Source organism: Sarcophilus harrisii, chromosome 3 (genome assembly GCF_902635505.1).
Source record: "Sarcophilus harrisii chromosome 3, mSarHar1.11, whole genome shotgun sequence".
Taxonomy (NCBI): Eukaryota; Metazoa; Chordata; class Mammalia; order Dasyuromorphia; family Dasyuridae; genus Sarcophilus; species Sarcophilus harrisii.
In genome coordinates this window covers 326,616,810-326,637,415 of record NC_045428.1, presented here as the reverse complement: position 1 = coordinate 326,637,415, position 20,606 = coordinate 326,616,810, and positions in this window count along the sequence as shown.

Below are 20,606 nucleotides of genomic sequence, written 5' to 3'. Positions count from 1 at the left end.
CTGGTAGCTTTGGACTTGAGAATCCAGGATAGATCACTGGCAAATCTTGTGGCAATTTGTCTGTCCCCTTCACTTCTTCCCCTAAAGACCAAGGACTTTAATTTATCCTGACTCTGGCTGACCCTGAGGCCCTCGAAGAAACTAGCCCATACTTCACAAGGAGAGGTTTTAAATAATTCTCAACAGAGTCCATTCTAGTAGATGTGATTAGGAACAATCATGTCCATGGAGTAGGAAGCTCACGGTACTGCTGGAGTTTCTGCCAAGGGCATGATAAAGAGTCTGGTACCTCTATTAGGTCACATTAAAGGCACTGTGATACAATGAAAAGCATCTTAGCCTTTGTATAACATGACTGACTTTGCCACTTACTGACAGGGACCATAAGAAAATCACTTAACTTCTGAAGCTCAGTTTCCTACTAATGAAAACATCTTTAATTATAAAATGGAGATAATATTACTTGCATTTTGTTGTGAGGAAAGAATTTTGTATTTTATAATTTTGAATAAAATTAAATTTAAAAATATTTTTGTCATTCACATCAACTGGCAAATATTAATACTATTTGGGTTAAATATTTTGCCTTTGATACTTAGAAAGAGACTCTTGGTAACTATTGGAAAATGTCAACACTGGCTGGATGAGAAGAAAAGATCTGGAAGTTAATCAGGCATGTGAAATCACTGAGTCAAAAGCAAATAAAATTGTTTCAGTACAAAATGAGTAGGATCCAGAAGTGAATAGAATCTCCATTTAAGTATGACATCCATGCCAACCATCTCATTTCCCCTTGGGATGCCCTCCTAGGATGCATTCTGAACTTCTCTCTCATGCCCTAAGAACCTTTTCATATTGCAAGATCACCTCAGCCCAGGAACTCACACCTCAGGCCCTCTTGTCCTGGACCCTACCTTCTGATTGGATTTGGGTTCCTCTCAGAAACTCCATGTAAGGATGGTGCCAGGGCCAACCTTCTCTCTTCCTTTCTTACCAGGCTTCACTCTGGACTTCATCATGCCCTTAAAATAGACACCTCTCCTATCTCTCCCTCCTTTCAACTTCCTTTTATATATTGTTTTCCCATCTTGTAATAAAAGTTCCTGGAGGACAGGTACTATTATTTTTCTTTTTGCTTACATATATATCCCTAGAGTTTAGCAGTAGTGCCTGGCACACCTAAGTGTTTGATAAATCTTTGTGGTGAACTGAATGGAAGGAAGAAAGTGGATTGTATCACATTTGGGAAATTGTTCAGTGTTTTAAGTGCTCCAAGTTTTTCTCCTGCTCCTATTCTATTTTGCACAAAAACCTGTCCCTTTAATATAAATATTCTCCTGGTGATGATTCTCTATGTGGTAATGTTGGAACACAATCTTCTTTGAATGATATAAATGGAAGGTAAACCTTATGAAAATAGAAATATGGATGGTAGATATGAGTAGAGATATATTTTGAATAATATTTTGCTAATACATGAAGGACAAAGAGAATAAACCACTCATGTAGAGAGCTAGGAATAATATTAGTTCAATGCTTCACTGTTACCCATGAATTGTAAGAAGACCTAAGAAAAGACTCTAGCACGTTAGGGAATTTGTGAGGCATTCATGGAAGAAAATGAACAAAATTCTCAAAGGATAAAAAGATACATATGGAATGTTACCTGTATAAATGACTATATTAATGAGATTATGACTAAGAGAATGAAGTCCAGTTAAGTCAAAATTGAAATACAAAGAGGGTTTGTGACATTAATATATGTAAGTATGTTTGTTTATATCTATATCTATATCATTTGTCTGTTCATCCATCTGTTCTTTTATCTATCCATTTGTCCATCTGTTTGTCTATCATTTTCTATTCTATCCATCTACCTAGTTCTCTGTTTATGATTTAAAATTCTTCACAATTAAACTACAACCTGTCTTTCCTTCTAGGCTTATTACAGCCTTCAGACACTGAATTCTAGACAAATAGGCCTATTTGCAGTTTCCCTTATATAACAACATTCTATCTCCCACCTCCCTTGCTTTGTATAGACTATCTCTTGTTATATGAACAGCACATTTATTTCTAGACTCCTTTTATGACTCAGCTTAATGACCTTCTTGAAGAAAACTTTTCTTATCCCCTAGCTATTGGTTCAATTTGAACTGATACAGAGAATTCTTCTCTGAGAGTTCCAATGATATCATAGATTTAGAACAGGAAGGAATTTTGCAATTCATCTGGTTCAACTACTTCATTTTACAGATGAAATAATTAAGACTTAAAGAAGTTAGTGACTTGCTGAGGCTGGGTAGCACAACAAGGAAGTTTTAGAGGCAGAATTTGAATTAAGGATTTCCTGACTCAAGACCCAACATTATAACCACTATATCATTTAGCTATATTTAGTGGGAGAGGTACAGAAATGTCCTGGAGCCAGGTTGCATAGGTTTTGGAGAGATGATAGTTAATTTTTAGTGTGAACATTTACATTCCTCAAATCATCAAATGCTACAATTGAGAGTTTGATTTATAATTTTGATGATTGTTTAAACTTTAGACATTGAAACAATGTGAATAAGGTTGATTAAACTTAAAAGAATGTCAACTGTATATATTTTTTTTTGGAAAGCTACTTGCTAAATATTTACTAAAATCCCACTGGAGAGGTAGTATGGCAAAATGGATAGATAGATATCCTCAGAGCTTTATCTTGGGGAGTTGAACACATTATTCACAGGAACATTTTGAATCCATCTTCAAGGCTCAATAGTTGTTGAAATCATATTTCATTTCATTCTTCAGTCCCCAGTGAGTGCCTTTCAGAGACACCAACTCTGGATGAGGTGAGAAAGCCCATCAAGTAAATGGAGAATAGGAAGCATGTGGCATAGATGACACTCTCACTAAATCTTTGAACAAATAGACAGCAGGTCTTACAAGCTGGCTTCTTGCCCATGTTTTAAAGATTTTGCATACTGAGAAAATCCTGGGAGACCTCCAAGATGCTGTGATAGCGAAAACATTTAAGGCAGAAGACAGTTCATATTGCGGTGACAATAAAAATTGCTCTTGGCAATTACAAATGACCATCAATCCTCTCTTCTCCATAGGAAGTGAATTGATGGCAAAAGAATGAATTGAACTCAGATCTGAAATTGTAATATTAATACTTTCTTTACTAGGCCATGCCGCTTTCTGATCAGTTGAGTCCATCTCTTTTTCCTTTTTATGTCTTTTTCCTCTGAACTTTTATAGAACACATTTCCTAGACAATTCTAGGTTAATTCTTAAGCATATGTTACTTCACTCTTTTTGGGGGGTTTATTTATGAGTTATATCCCACCTGTTTCTTCAGAGCACTCAAGGCAGTATGCAGTATTAACACTCATATAAAATAGGAGCTTGCTTAGTTATTTAATATTTTAGGGTATTCACTGTCTTTTTAAGTAGGCCATAAATAGATACAGAACCCTATTTAAAAAGACATCTTATACTAACATCATGGAGAATGCAAATAAAGTACTGTTACTTGTTCAGGAAATTCATAAATGAACAAATGTTCTGAAGTGACTTCTGCTTATGTTTTTACTTTGAAATCTGAAAATGATCTCAGAACATTTTAAAGCATAATGAGCACTTGTTGCCAACTATTGGAAAAATGTCAGAGTCCCTTATGAGTTATTATTTGATATCTTATGATGTCACTTTTGACTTAAAGGTTAGGGCTTGGATCTATGGTGAATGAAGAAGCTTCCTATAGCAATTTAATCAGCATCTTTTCTGTAATTTATAATATCAGGCCTTTATATGTGTATAGCTGTATGTTACATGTGAAACCTGAACTCAAGTCTTCTGGTTTCAAAAGACCACTTGTGTGCCATTCTGCATCTTCCACTAAGTAATGCTGGGTGATATAGTGTCTAGAATGCTGGACTTGGAGTCAGGATGATTTTTCCTTTGAAACTTGCTAACCATGATCCACCCTGGAGAAGTAATTTAATTTCCTTCAATTGGTGTTTCTTCATATACAAAACAGAGGTTTTGTCCTGGAGTTCTAGACCAGATTAGAGAACTAGTAGTTCTTATCCTGAGGTCCATCCCTCAAGGATGGATTTCAAGAATACTATGAATTTGGATGAGGAAAATTGTAAATTTATTTTCACTAAACTCTAACAGAAATTTAGCATTTCTTTTAATTATTTATTTTGTAATTCCTCTCTTTTAACTATTAAGAAAAGATGAGCATAGGACATAAGAAGAAAGATGCTATTTACATCCAGAAAAAGAACTGATAAATAGGAGTATATATAAAACAATTTTATATGTATATATTTATTTGTGTCTATTGGTAGCCATCTCTAGGTTGGAGGTGGGGGGAAGAAAAAAAACTTACATATTTACAAGGAATAACAAGTTATATACAATAGATTTGCAATTTCATGTGTAATCATCTTTGTTATACTTTGTTATGGAAATGATTGTTTTATTGCACAAATAAATTGAAAAAATAAATGAATAAATAAACAAATAAATTAGCACTGGAAATTTTTTTAAAAAAAAGTATTCCAAGAAGAATACTTTCACCAGACAGACAAAGAGAAATTATGACCAAAAAATGTTTGAAAATCCTGGAATACCTGGACTACCATATCCCTTCTCCCTAGTAAGTCATATGGTCTATAACAAGAAATTAGTATCACTTGGTTAGATGCAAATACTTTGGAGATTTCCTCTGAGCACAAAAGACCACCAAAATTTACTATCATTCAATAAGCATTTATTGAGGCTTTTAAAAAAAATAGTCGTAGAATTGATAATACCATCTTAGAATCTGTAATAACTGGGGGAAGAATGATGTTTGATTTATACCCTTGATATTGGGAGGGCAAATTTCAGAGTCCAGAGAAAGAATAGATTCCGTGGGTTAATATGACATGGTGAAAACCAGATCAATTATGATGAAATTATCTCAAGGACAATAGTTTAATGATGCCACCACAAATAATTTTAGTGAAAAAGACAGAATAAATGATCTGAATAGGTAGAATTTTCTATGCAGAGAAATTATAGTCTAATTCAGACTCAAGATTTGGAGATGAAAACAAATATAAGTAACTTCAAATGTATATGAAAAAGTAACGTGTTCTGGAAGAATATCAGGAATATTCAAGCCCAAAACAAACTGAGACTTTTGATGAATGCTAAAGGCAATATTTTTTTTTTTATTTAAGCAAGAGACAGTTCACAGGTGTACAGCACTGGATAAGGTCAAATGTGGTGATGATTTTAGAAATGGGAAAAGAAGATGAATTCTTCAAACTATAGGCCAGTTAGTTGACTTCAATACCTGGCAAAAATTCTAGAAGGTATTATTAAAGAATGATTTGTGAACACTTAGAAAGAGATTGGATGATCACTACGAGTCGGGATGGGCTCATCAAGAATGAATCATGACACAGAATACCGGAGCTTCATGTTTGATAGGGTTCCTAAATTGGTAGCTCAGGGAATTGCTGTAGATGTGATGTACCTAAATTTTAGGAAGGCATATTTTTCCTGATAGGTTTGTGGACAAGATGAACAGATGTGAGTTGGAGAATAGAAAACTTAGGTGCGTTTGAAATTGGTTGCATAAAAAGATGCAAAACGTTGTACTTTATGGACAAATATTAATCAATCTAGAGAGTTGTCTCCAGTGGAGTACAATATGTCTCTGTTCTCAAACCTGCTTTGTTCAAAATAATTATAATTTTAATGGAAAGAAGGAAATGAACATTTGCAATCACTTACTTTGTGCCAAACACTGTGCTAGGTTTTTGTTTTTTTGTTTGTTTTTTCAAATTGCTCATTATCTCTTCAGAATAACCTATACTTGGAAGAAGGTTCTATTATTATCTGTATTGTACACTTGAGGAAATTGAGACCTATAGAAATGAAATGATTCATTTAAAGTCATAACTAGTATGGTTTGAGACCATATTTGAATGCAGGTCTTCCTGACTCTAGTCCTAGTGCTCTATCTTTTATGCCTCCTACCTCCCTGTATTAAAGCTCAATTTACTGATCATATAAAGAAATCTAGATTTTCCTGTCTGCGGTTCTCTTCTATTTCTTTAATAATAGTAATAGTCAACATTTATATAATACTTTGAGATTTTTAACGCACTCAACATACACATATCATCTCATTTGATCTTCACAATCATATGAGACTGGTATATGTAATTCATATTTTACTGATAAGAAAACTGAGCCTGAATGCACACACCTAGGTGGCTCTGTGGATAGAGTGCTGGGCTTGGAGTCAGGAACACTAAGTTGAGATACTTACTAGGTCTGTGATCCTAACTGACCTACCTTTTATTAAAAGATAGAAGGAATGCTTATATAATTTGCTTCTGATATGAAACTAATCCCATCCTCTGAGATTCCCTTCCATTTCTTTAATTCTATAATTCTGTGTTTATATCTCTACCATGGCATGTTGTAAAGCATGATAAAAGATAAGAGAGAAAGAAAAAAAAGAAACAAGATTCCTGCTTCCAAAGAGTTTACAATGTGCTTGGGGAGAAAAAAAATATATATCATGAAAAAAAGCAATACAAAACCCTATGTAATAAAAATAGGTAATAAGAAGATAACTTCACTGCAACTCAAGTTTCCTAATCTGTGAGATAAAGATATGAAGGTGCACAAATATCCAAACTCCTTTCTGTGTCAGACAAACTGTAAGATTTTTCTCTAAATTGTATGATGCACCCAGCTATATACAGCTTGACTTGTTCTCTGGTGATTTGTGAATACATTTGCAGTGGATACAAATGTGATTTTATGAGATTATATACTCTTTGAGAACAGAGATTATCTTACTTTTCTGTGTATGTTCCCCAATGTTTTATAAAGTGCTTTCTACATGGTGAATGCTTTTTTATTCATTCATTCATTTACTCATTCACTCAGACACTGGAATACATGAGGAGCTGTAAAGAAAAGATTCTCTCCTCTCAGTTCTCTAAGCCTTATCTTGTTCCAGATGAAATTCTGGCATGCCATGACCCACACCCCACATGATTACTTTCTGTTGTTTTCTTCCTTACAGGTCTTCATTTACTACTCCCATTCTCTGGACCTTATCACTTTCACTTTTAACTTCTGATCTTTTAAAATTTCCATATAAAATAAAGTTCTCACTTGGCAAAATAAATAAAGTTTCCATAAATAAATAAAAGTTCTCACTTGATAAATTCTCACTTATCATATTGTGGATTAATACACAGTACAAGTAGTACAGGAATTAAATCCCCTGAAAATATTCCTTTCTTGCACATGTATAAAGCATTCCAAAAAAGTCAGCTATTTAATTGAAATTTTTATTGAATCTGAATAAAACTGGATTGAATCTTGATATTTGAAAGTACTTTAGTCAGTTTCATTAGGTAGAAGATAATAAATATAATAAGTCATATTCTATAATGAAGTTCTGAAGAGTAATGTAATACATTCTATATTTGGATAATCCTTTGATATGAGACAGAGGCTCCATTGTTACTGATAATATTCCCTCAACTCTGTGTTTCCAATTGATAATGCACTAAGACATATGAAGTTAGGCAGAGCCAAAGGATCCACTTGGTCACCATTTTTGACATTCATCACTGATATTCCCATTTTCATTTATTAATGAAGAGTGAGTCAATGTATAGCTTTGATGTCAAATAATGGCAAAATTATCTGGAATCCAGACTTCTTAATGTTTTTCCTTGCCTTGAGGAAAGAATAAAACACAAAAATTCCATCTCACTGTTGAGAGATCTTATTTCCAAAATATTACCTCAAATCTATTGCTGGAAAGGATAGCATTCACTCTGGAAATTGAAATTTGTATATTGATGAGTGTAGGGAGTTTCAGTGAATTCTCATTTATGTTATTCTATTTCAATGTTTGTCAAAATGGTGTCTTTAAATTACTTCAGAGGAAAGAATATTTTCTTTCTTTTCTTTAAGAGTAGCTCATAGTGACATATAAGAACACGGAGAAGGATAAGGAAAGCTGAGGAGATTATTGTTTTTCTTATTTTCACTCCTTGCACTTTGCAAATTTCATTTGCTACATTAAGGGATTAAAAAAAACAAGAGCAGGAATAAAATCTGCATTTATTAAGCTAGAAAAGACTACAAAAATTGGATTTAGAGCAGACTATTAGTTTACTCTTAACTTCAGTGATTTAGTTTAATTAGATAAATGGTCAGTGGAAAGTGTAATGAATTTATCTGGGTTGATCTGGGTTCAGTTTCCAGTTCTACCATTGATTTGTTATATCATCTTTGACATATAATTTAAGCTGTTTGGATTTCAATTTCTTCATCTCTAAAATGGGATTATTAAGCTTAGATGACCCCTCAGGTTCCTCCTAATTTTAATATCTTATGATTTTTTTGAGAGGCAATGAGAAAATAATGGGAACAATCTTATCTCCAGGTCTTCTTGTATCTTTTATGACATTCCTTAATTTACTAGAAATAGCATACTGAACTCTGTGATATTTTTGAGTTTCAAGTTTTATAATTTTTTAAATATACACTTATAATTAATGTTAAATTTATTTTCTCTTCTTATCTTCTATGCATCCTTCTAAGTTCACCAATCAATTTAATGTGTATGACTTCTGTTAAGAGTTTTTCCTATTCATTGATGATTCATGAAAAATATAAAAAAAGTTTTAGCTTCATTTTCTCATATATTTATGGAAATACATATAGAAATATATTAATGGAATATTAATTTTCTAGAATGATTTATCCTCATATCTCTTGAACTGAAGAGAAGGTCCATGAAGAGATATAATGGTATTTGTTTGTGACTACTAGTTAGTTATTGATGCCAGATATTTTATCTACCATTTTCTTTTACCTTTCTGCTTATTTTCACTTTTCTCCTTGAAGGTAGCAAATAGTAAATGGAAAAAAATGAAAGTGTTTTTCATGGATAATGACATTTTAATTTGACACAATAAATATAATTTTAGGGAGACTAATTTCTTGAAATTAGAAGCTGCTAGCAATTTTTTCAGAGTATTTTTTGGACATCAACATAATAGCTCATGTTGTAGGAAAAAATGTCCTTTGTAAAAAAAAAAAAAAAAACGGAACAATCTTTTACAAATCGCTTTGCTTCCATCCTCAAGGAGATATTAAAACAAATAAGCATGAACTAAAGAAGTTGAGGTTCCCAGAATTTGGAGATAGTCAGGATCTTCTGGAACCATTGCTTCACTTGACAGATGATACAATTAAAGAAAATCAGAATTGGGAAATGACTTGTTCAATCAAGTTCATAGGTATAATAAAGTAATAAATAAGAGTTGAGATTCAAAACCAGAGTCACTGCCAGTAAATATATGTTTGTTTTATTTCCCTTATACTGACTTAATGCTAATAAGATCAGGATTGTGATAGTAAAAAGGGACTATAAAAAGAGTTTTTAATTGTTTTAATATTTTCCCAGTAGTTTTCAGACAGTTATAATGATTACATTTTAATTAATCCTGAATTGTTGTGAAATACTAGAGCTTTTGTGCAGTTGATTCAGATAGGGACAACTCTATGTGAATATATTTGAGCTTTTCTTGGCAAAGACACAAGAGTGATTTGCCATTTCTTTCTCCAGCTCAATTTACAGATGAGGAAACTAAGACAAACAGGGTTAAGTGACTTGCCCAGGTCACTCAGTCTGAGGCTGATTTGAATTCAAAAAGATTACTCTTCCTGATTCTAAGCCCAGTGCTCTATCCATTGTATCACTCATCTGATGTGACAAAAGGAAAAAAAATCACAAGAAACATTTATTCATTCATTTAATCATTCATTCATTTATCCATTAGATAATGGTGGACCCACCAAGAAGTACATCAGGAAGCACAAAAAAGAATCAATCAGTTGCAATCTTGTGGTCTTTTTGTATTAAAGGTAATTCCATTTTAGGACAAAATGTCAGTTTTTTTCTTAGCATTTAAAGCCAACCCAAAAGGACTTCAGACTGGTTTTCCATACTTATTTCATAATACTATATTTCACACACTCTATGGTTCAGTCAGATTGGCCAACTCCTTGCTCTGTTACTCCTTAGTGCCTTTACACAAGCTATCCCCCCATACCTGAAATGTCTCCAGTAGCTTTTCTTCTTGGAATTGCTGAGTCCTTTTAGAGTTCTGCTCTGCCACATTCCCCTCTACCTGCCACACTGAGTTTTAGTACCTCTACTATAATGACTTTATGTTTACCTTGTATACATTTCTACTTATGCAAATGTATATATGATATATCTTCTAGTTAAATGTAATCTTGAAGGCAGAAAATATTTCATGTTTGTCTTTATGTCCCTGGCACTGAGTACATTATAGAAAGTAACCACTTAAAAATGATTGTTGGATTGGAGCTGTCCAGATGAAACATATATGAAGCATTTACAACTGCCAGGCACTATGTTTAGCACTAGGAATACAAATACAAGCAGAAAGAAAGAGATTCCCTGGCCTGAATTAGATTATATTCTAAAAGAGAAAGACTACACATAAAAGGAAATTGGAAAGGAGGAGAAATGTGCTCTCACTGAACTAAGGTGGAAGATTATTCTAGAGAGACAGAAGCTTAATCATATTAGATGTGATCCTGGCTGGTGTGGATACTTCCTTAAATGTGAAATTCTAGGGAGGAATTCCCCAAATGAGGAAAGGACCACAGGAATGGAGATAGTAATATCATGAGAAGGTATCTAGAAGGACATGGAAAAGTAATCCAGAGAGACAGAAGTTGAGCCAGGTTGGTTTGAAAAGAATTATTATTTTTAAATTTTTAAATGAAACGAACTTGTCCTGCTTTAAGCATAGCTCGAATGAGATTGACTTGGCCATTAAAATGTTCTGCAGCTGAGTGATGTGATCATTTTTCTCTTCTCCAACTGTTTGTTGTTGTTTAGATATAGCTCTGGTATAAGGATATAAAATTACCTGACAAGGTAAAATGAAATGATGCTATCTTTGTAATAAAAAAAGGAATGACCACACTGTCTTTAAAGGATTGATTGAGTAGCTCAGTGCTGAAATCCAAGGGAATCATTGGAAATGATATTAGTCCCTCATTTGTTAGTGTCTGCTGGACAGTTGCCATGCTGGATTGGTAAGATGATATCAACAGGATGGTTCTGTACCTATTTATTTTTCTTTTTTAAGTATTTCAGATCTACTCTTTCTCTATCAGCTTCCAGTGGGGAAAAGTGTGTCTTTTGCAAATATCTCCAAATATTTCAGGCAAGGCTATAGATTGTCACTATTACACCATACTGCCTTTGTATTTTCACATGTATTATTTCATTTGTTTTTAAAAACAACTAGGTAAGTAAGTAAGGAAAATGCACTGGATCAGGAGAAAAACCCCTATATTTGATGAAATAATATTTATTTTGTATCACTGAGAATACCATTTATGTTCTTTGAACATATGGAACTAGTCAGTCTGTTAAACAATATGCATTCATTATAGGCTTACTATATACCCCTGCAACATGTTCAGCACTAGGGGTCCAAAAAAAGGCAAAAAACAATCTTTGACTGCAAGGAGTTCACATTCTAATAAGGGAGACAATATCTAAATAATTCGGTATGTACAGCTATATACAGAGTAAGTTGGAAAGCAGTCTGAAAATGGATAACACTTATAGATATGAAGGTCTGAAAACGCTTCCTATAGAAGATGGAATTTGAGTTGTCTTGAAGAAAGCCAGGAAAATTTAGAAGTAGAGTTGAGGGGAATGAAGGGATAATCCATACAAAGTGCTTATAGAAAGATAGGAAGATATGAACATAGGAAATAAAGTGTCTAATTAATGGAACCATAAGTAAGTCTGTATAGCTAGTTTATGGACAGTATAGAAGGAGATAAAAGACAAGTGTACTGGAAAGTAAGAAAATGACAAGTTATGAAGAATGTTAAGTGCCAAACAGATTTTTTATTTGACCTAGAGATAATAGAAAACCAATAGAGTTGAATATTTGGGAGTGAGGGTAACATGGATTCATTTAAATTGTGTGAAAATAACTTTAGCAGTTGAGGAGAGGATGAATTGGAGTGAAGAAGGACTTTAGGCATAGAGACCAATTAAAATATTTTTGTAACAGTACAGGCAAGAGTTTATGAGAGTTTTAACCCAGATGATTGCCATGTGAGAAAAGAAAAGGAGACAAGAGGTATTGTGAAGAAGAAATGATAAGATTTGGCAATGGATTGGTATAAGAGGTAACTGAAAATGAGAAGTCAAGAATAACATCAAAGCTGTGAACCTTGGTGACTGGAAAGATGATGATATCTTTGACAGAAAAGGAGGAATCTGAAAGGAGGATAGGTTTCAGAGAAAATATAATGAGTTCTATTTTGGATATGCTGAACTTGAGATGCCTGTCAGGCATCAAGTTTGAAATGTCCAATAAAAGGTGATATAGTATGGGAGCTCAGGAGAAAAGTTAGGGTTACAGGTGTAGATATGGGAATCATTTTCATAGAGATGATATTTGGATCCATGGGAGCTGTCACATAAATGGACAAGACATAGAAGAAGATCCAGAAAAGGAAATTGAGTCATGATAAGACAAGATGTCACAAGAACTAAAAAAAAAAGACTGTATCCTGCAAAAGAAAATCAACAAAGGGGTAAAAGAAAGATGAGGTCAAGAAGGATGAAGAATAAATAGGATACATCAGATTTTTTACTTAAGGTATTATAGGCAACTTTGGAGAGAGCAATTTCATTTCAATGATGAGGTCAGAAGCCAAATTGGACAGGGTTCAGAAGAATGTGAGAAGAGAGGGAGTGAAGGGATCAAGTGTAAGAACTTTCTCTGAGTTTAGCCAAAAAAGAAAGGAAAGATGTGAGATCATACTTAATGGGATGATTAGATCTAGTAAAGGTTTTTTAAGAATGGGGGAAGAGCTTGTAGGCAGCAGGACAGGAACAAACAGAAAGAGAATAATAAAGATAATTACTGCACTATGTTCCTTGAAGAATTGATTTGAAGATGTTATACAAATGAAATAAAATTATTATAATATCCATTTTGCAGATGATAAAACTAAAGTTCTGAGGGATAACATGTTTTGCCCAGGACTACACAGTAAAGTAGAGATTAAGTGTAGTATTTCCAAATTTCCTTGTTCTTTACATTACACTACATTGCCTCCTGAATTGGGCTTAAAAATGATTAGACACTAAAAAATGATTGTAAGAGAAATAAGATGAGAAAGAAAGCATAAAATTACAGCTGAATCAAAAAGGAAGGACCATTTAAATCAGAGTATTACTAGCTTTTAGTATTTAAGTCTGAAGACTTAATTTATCCTTGAATGATAATGACCAACTTTGGAAAAAATATTATATCAAGATCTAAATGTAGTGGGAGAAATGGTGTGGTAAGACTTATTTAAAGCTATCTGGATAATAAAACCTTCATTTTCTTAACAAGGGGGGGAATAATGAGATGTTAATCCAGCCAAGATTTAATAGATTTATTATTATAATGAACTAGACTTGGCAGTTTAGAGCAGTATAAAAAAACATCAATCTTTTGACAGATGTTAAGGATTTCCAAGTCTCAGTTGAGGTATGTGAGGATAGACCATTAAGTGCCAAAGCTATTCACAGGCCATTTTCTAAAGGTACAATGGAATGCTGAGAAAAGGCAATCTGCTGTCCTGATGTTATTTGAGTTTAATATGGGAAAAACATTATAAAGAAGAAGTTGTAATGCAGAGAAAACTTTGTAGAACAGAAATTAAAGGTAGAGTTGTATGATAAAAACAAACCAACCAATAAAAAACAAAACAAATAAAAAGTTAAATGAAACCTAGTAACCATACCAAGTTAATAGTAGTGTTGTGGCTAGGGAAATCCAGCAGAACAGTTGAGAACAGATGGACTGCCTTTTGAGTAAGTGTACAGCGACACCATTTAGGTTAGGTATTTCAAGAAAGAATGTAACAGTTGCTGGTAAATGTTAAGATCAACCATAATCTAGCTTCTTTGTGGCAGAATTGGTTTCTCAAAAGAGAGAGGAACTGGCCTAAGGAAGACTCTAGAATGTGAGGAAAGCCACAGATATAGCATGTAGGTTTTCTGAGTAATCTTCCTTTGGATAGGCTTATTTGTGTTATTAAATGTGAGAAAACAGCAAGAAGGGGAATAATATGGTATTTCCTGACCCTCGTCTTTTTCCTCCAAACAGTTTCTGTATACTGGGCTATAGTTAATATCTGGTCCAGAATAAGGGATGAATTCATTGGAAAGATGATTATATGATGACATGGTGATTCAAATAAAATAGGCTGTAATCTGTTCATGATTGAGCTTAAATTCTGCCCAATCATTCTGGAGGAATTATATTATATTTTATGGGGTTGAAAGTTTCATATGTGACATAGAAGCTCATCTGCATTTTTACTAGCCTGCTAAATAGGACTGTATTTGGCAGACTCTCCCATACACATCTTTCTTTTCAAGATGGCAAAAAATTGTATTTCACCTAAGTCAGCCTTTTTGGATTAGAGTTCTAAGCCTAATAACTATTTCTTCCTTGTGCCCTTGATAAAACTCCCTGATTAAAATAATTCTTTGAACTTGTGTCTTAAGTTCAGTGCCTGCCACAAGACCAGTGCTTATTAAATATTTGTTGATTTATTGATTCTCTCTGATGATTTTTATTTGTTCTTATCAAAATGTCTCAAAGGTGATCAGACTAAGCAACTAATTCATACTTAGGTAGAAAGCCCAGATTCTTAAATTGTGGCCCACAATTCCATATGAGGTCTCATAACTGAATGTGGGGGTTGTAAAATTATGATTTATTATAAGCAAATGTTTGATTTGTGCACCTATTTTATATAGCTATATATCTAGGATCACATAAAAATTTCTCAAGTTAAAAGGGGTCATGAGTGGAAAAAGTTGAAGAAACTCTATAAAGGACTGATGTGATAATAACTTGATACTTTTTTTCAAGGTACATTTGCTATTTTAAAGAGGATAGTTTGATTTGGTTTGATGGTTAAAAAAATAAAGTGAAAATGATCTCTTATGATTGCATTTTGGACAATAGGGCAGACCAATGATGGAGATATCTGAGGGGAAATGATCAAGATTCTACAGGAGCCTTACAACCATGGTTTACATTCTCTACCTATGGGTGTGAGCCTGGCTATAATGGTTTCCTTTGCTGTTGTATCTTTTATCAGGTAGGACTAACTAGAAGTATAAGTAACATAGATTGTATGTTACTTTATTAAATTTGACTTGCTTATCCAATTTAATTTAACTCATTTTTAATTGTGTGGGAAAATAGCATTTATCCTTGGAAACAAGGTTTATTATAATGTTTAGCAACTCCTTACCATTTTTTTTCAAAATTCAAGAAATAGTTTGATTCTTGGCACTGGGATAGTTGCTCCATCTTTTCCCTTCCAGAGCAGAAAGAGTAAAGGGGTGGGGAAAGAGGAGATTGCAAGTTTTATGGTAGTCCAGAAATGTCTTTGCTGTAGGAGCCTAGCCCATTCATATGATAAAGTATTTTTAATGTAAAAATGCCCCTTCTCCTACTTGATGCACACATATTGAAACTTCTCTAGATTCCTCTCTCACATATGGGCAATTCGAAAGCAGTAAAAACAATGTCAAGGAAGCCCATTGTACCTCTCTGAATCAGACCAATGTGGTGGGAAAACAGCAACAACAAAAAACACTGTAGTTTGGGTTGGAAGACTTGTATGTAAATCTTGCTTCTGTTACTTAACCTTTGTGAACTCAACAAGTCCATTAAATTCCCTGAGTTTTCTTGAGTTTCCTCAAAGGTAAAGCAACAGATTTGGATTAACTGATCTTTAAATTTTCCTTTAGCTCCAAAACTTGTGTATGTTTTTAGGATCATTCACTTCATTTTGTGTCCATTAATGATTACTCCTGGACCAATGCTATATTTAGATTCCAACTAACATCTAGAAATACACACACACACACACACACATACACACATATACACACATACATATGTCCATACACAAATATATACACAGTCAGTATGGCTTTGTGGATAGAAAGCTGATCTCAGAGTCAGGAAGACTTATATTCATGATATATGTCACACTGGACTAGTCACTTACCTTTTTCATGCACTATGGCCAAATATACAATATGTATATATCTATGCATAAATGTACATACACACATATACATGTATCAATCAAATAGAAAGTGAAAAAAAATCAATTTTCATTCAGACTTCATCAGTACTTTATCTGGAGTTGGATAATGTTTTTCATTATGGATCCTTTGGAATTGTTTTGGATCACTGGCTTAATCAGAGTACCTAAGTCTTTTACAATTAATCATTGTTACAGTATTGTTGCTAATTTGTATTGTGTTCTCTTGGTTCTGCTCACTTAACTTTTATCAGGTCATATAAGTCTTCTGAAACCTTTCTGATGACCATTTCTTACAGCTCAATTGTATTCCATCACAATTATATGCCATAGCTTGTTCAATCCTTCTTCAATCAATAAGTATCCTCTCAGTTTCTAATTCTTTGCCACCACAAAAAGAACTGCCATAACATTTTTGTTCTTTTCAATCTCTTTGGAATAGAGGACAAATAACAGTATTGCTGAGCCAAAGGATAGGCACAGTGTTATAATTCTTTGGGCATAATTCCAAATTGTTCTCCAGAATGGTTTGACCAGTTCAAACACTACCAACAGTTCTTTAGTATACCTATTTTCCGCACCCCCTCTAGAATTTGTTATTTTCATTTTTGGTCATGTTAGTGAATCTAATAGGTGTGAAATGACATTAAGTGATGCCTTAGAACTATTTTAATATAATATGCTATAATACAATATAATATGATATAATATAATTTATCCCTTTCTCCCATCTCCAGTTTTCTGCTTCCTTTTGGTTACATTATTTTGCTCATGTAAAACTGTTTAAATTTCATATAACTATAATTATCCATTTAATTTACTGTGTTCTTTTCTTTCTCTTGTTTGGTCATAAATTTTTCCCTGATCCTTAGCTCTGACAGATGATTTAAATTTGATTATGATATAATTTTTACATTTAAATGTTTTAATTGGTATTCAATGTGATATGATGTTTTTTGCCTTGTTTCTACCAAAACTGCTTTCCAGTTTTTTTCAGCAATTTTTGCCAAAAAGTGAGTTCTTATTCCCCAAACTTGGATCTCTGGATTTATCTGGGTTGATTTACTTCTATTTATTGTATGCTTAATCTAGCTATGATTAGATTAAGTTGGTAATTAATCTACTCTTTTTAAAGAGCTTGAAAAGTTTTTTAGATGAAAAGGTGAAACAGTTTTTTAAAAAAGTGAAATTTGAAGAAAGAAAAGCAAATCCTAATTTCCTAAAAAGTCTGCCTTTTGTTACATTGTATAGCTTCTGTTACTGAGTGTGCATGCCTATTTTAAAATTCACCTCCTTTATAAATGCTTTTCTGATTTCAGTAGCACTATAGATTTTAAACTGATTTGTCCTCACCCACTAATTTTTGGTGAGTTTTGAATTGACCAAACTTTTGAGAATTTATGAACGCATGTGTCATTTCTTCTTAATTTGGAAGTTGGTAATTTGAAGAAGAAAAAAAGAGAAGGAACAACTGATTAAATAACAAATGTTAAAAATAATTTTTGGCATAATCTAAAAAGTCAGAATGATGGGCTCTTAGGATAGAATATATCTAATGAAGATTGAGGAAAATATTGTAAATTCAGATACTGTGTTAGGTCAAGTTATGTTAGGTTAACAAGCATATATTAAGTGCCTAGTTATAATATATAAAGACCAGTAACAGTAAAAGCACCTCTCATTATAATATTCATTCTCTCATTAGCTATTAACTAATTAAAGTTGGTTTCCAACTCTGATTTCCCCAAAAAGAGACATCCACTTTTTCAAAGGTATTTTTTCTCAAAGGATTTTCAAGTATGATAATGTAATTGTCCTTCCAGGAATGATTAAGTATAGAAAAGTTCTACAAAACTGGGAAAAGGCAATATTGCAGTAGTAGTTTTTTTAAAAAATAGCAAAAGTTAAAATCTAGAAAATGTGGATCCTAGAGTTTGATATTAATTCCTGGGAAAATTTGGGAACATATTTTCCCTATGAGGCATATTTTACATTTTCTTCTACTTTTTCTATACTAATTCTTGATGCCTCATTGAGTCATTCACTTCTATTTGTCTAATTCTAATTTTTAGTGAATTATTTTCTTCAGTTAGCTTTTTTTTAAAATCTACTTTTGCATTTGACCAATTGTACTTTTAAAGTATTTATTTGTTCAGTGGATTTTTTCCCCATCTTGCTAATTCTGTTTTTCAAGTTGTTTTCTTTTTCCATTTTTCCAAATTTAATTTAAGGAGTTGTTTTCCTCAGTCAATTTCTGTGTTTTCGTTTCTAAGGTATTGGTTCTTTCCCTCAAATTCCATCTATTATTCTGGAGTTTGGAAGCTCACAATTTGCCTTCAATAGTTGTTTTGGAGATCTGATCTATTGACCCATTAACCTTATGAACCTTATGAACCAGGAATAAATCAATGTTGCTGTATTTTGGCTAACAACGTCCTGTTAGATTCCCCTCACCAGGCCTTCCTGCCTTGGGCTTCCTTGCCCTTGGTTTCTTTGCCCTGGGCCTCTCCAGGCTGTGCCTATGCTGGGCCAAAGTTCCTTTTGCCCAATGAGTCAGATCTTTTCTGAAACCCTTCTGAATATTTGTGTGAAAATGCTTGATCTAGCATTGATTCTAAGGAAATCTGGGGAGAGTTCAGGCAATGTCCTGTCTATTCTTCATCATCTTGGCTCTGTCCTGGGAATGGTTTTTTGAGGAGTTCAAATGTGGCCTTAGACACTTAACACTTTCTAGCTGTGTGACCCTGGGCAAGTCACTTAACCCTAAGCCTCAGCAAAAAAATAAAGAAAGAAAGAAAAAAATAAAAATGGAGGAAAGGTTATTTTAGGTGCCAGGTTCAAGGAATGTGACATGAAGCTACACAAAAGCTGAATGTTGGGGCAGCTAGGTGGTACAGTGGATAGAGCATTAGCCCTGAAGTCAGGAGGACCTGAGTTAAAATGTGATCTCAGACACTTAACACTTCCTAGCTGTATGACCCCGGGCAAATCACTTAACCCCAATTGCCCCAGCAAAACAAAACAAAAAACAACCAACCAACCAACCAAAAAAACCTGAATGTCCCATTTTACTCGACAGAAATGGGGAAAAAACTCTTTCTAAATAGAGCACACCTCCACCTCCCCTTTTTCTCTCTCAATACACAACATTCTATGATCACAATACACATTAAATGAAGTACTGAAAAGCTAGAATGTATCCAAGATGCTGAGTCTGGAGACTTTGTTATATAGTAATAACTAAAGAAACTGGAGATCAAAATTGATAATGGTTTGAGTTCTAAAAGTAATTTTGTGAGAAATAGGGAATAGGAAGGCCATCATAAAATGCCTGAAGCATTGTAAAACAGGAAAGAAAAGTAGAATGTATTTTGTATAGCTCCAGAAAGCACAAATATGACTAATAAAAGGGTGGAAGATAAAGGGAGATAGATTTCAAGAGTATAAGGAAGGAATTTCTGACAGTTAAAAGTGTCTTAAATTGTACTGACCTGTTTTAAGACAAGATTAAGCAGAGATTATTAAGAATATTGTGGATTTTTAAACTGACTGACATAAGATGGTCTCTGAGATTGCTTTTAAATATATGACTCTAATTCCATGATCTTCTTGATTCTACTATCTAATCACAGAGAATGTTTGTGACAGAAGCTATGAACAGACATAGTTTTCTAATGTCCCAACTAGTGCACTTTTTACATCCTGACTTCATGCTATATCTTTACTCCAGAATAATCTTTATTTCACTGTAATTCACCTAAAATTTATGTAGATGGTCACTGTATATTTGTTTATATTTCCTGAGGATTATTCCTTAGCTGATGACTAAGAATTTATGACCTCTTTTTTATTGAATTATAAAATTTTAGAGGGAAATGATTATTTTTCCTATTTATTTTATATATTTCATTGTTCAACACAATAGAAGCAGAGAACAAAAGGAAATGTGGAGTGGAAACAAAGGTATATAAGAAATATTTGTTGGATTATTAAATAAACTGTGATAACAACAAGAATAACAACAACAACAACAACAACAAAATTAGTCCTGAATAGAGGTCCTTATGTTAGAAATCAGTGACATAGTAAAGAAGTAAGCCTCAAGGAAGAGAGAAAGGAAGGAAGAAAGAAGAGGGAAGGAGTGCCCTGAAGATTTATTTCTTCAGGATGATTTCTTGTAAACTACCAGGGAATTCTGTTAAAGAAAACCATATGGCTACACATATGGGAATTCACAATGACCAACTCAGAATTAAAAATGATGTGCAGAGGATGAAAGGAAGGGTAATTGAGGATGTATACAATAAAATGACACAGTTAGATAGGGACAAAAAGATCCAGAAAGAGCAAAAGTATTTGATTAAGGTTAAAGAAAG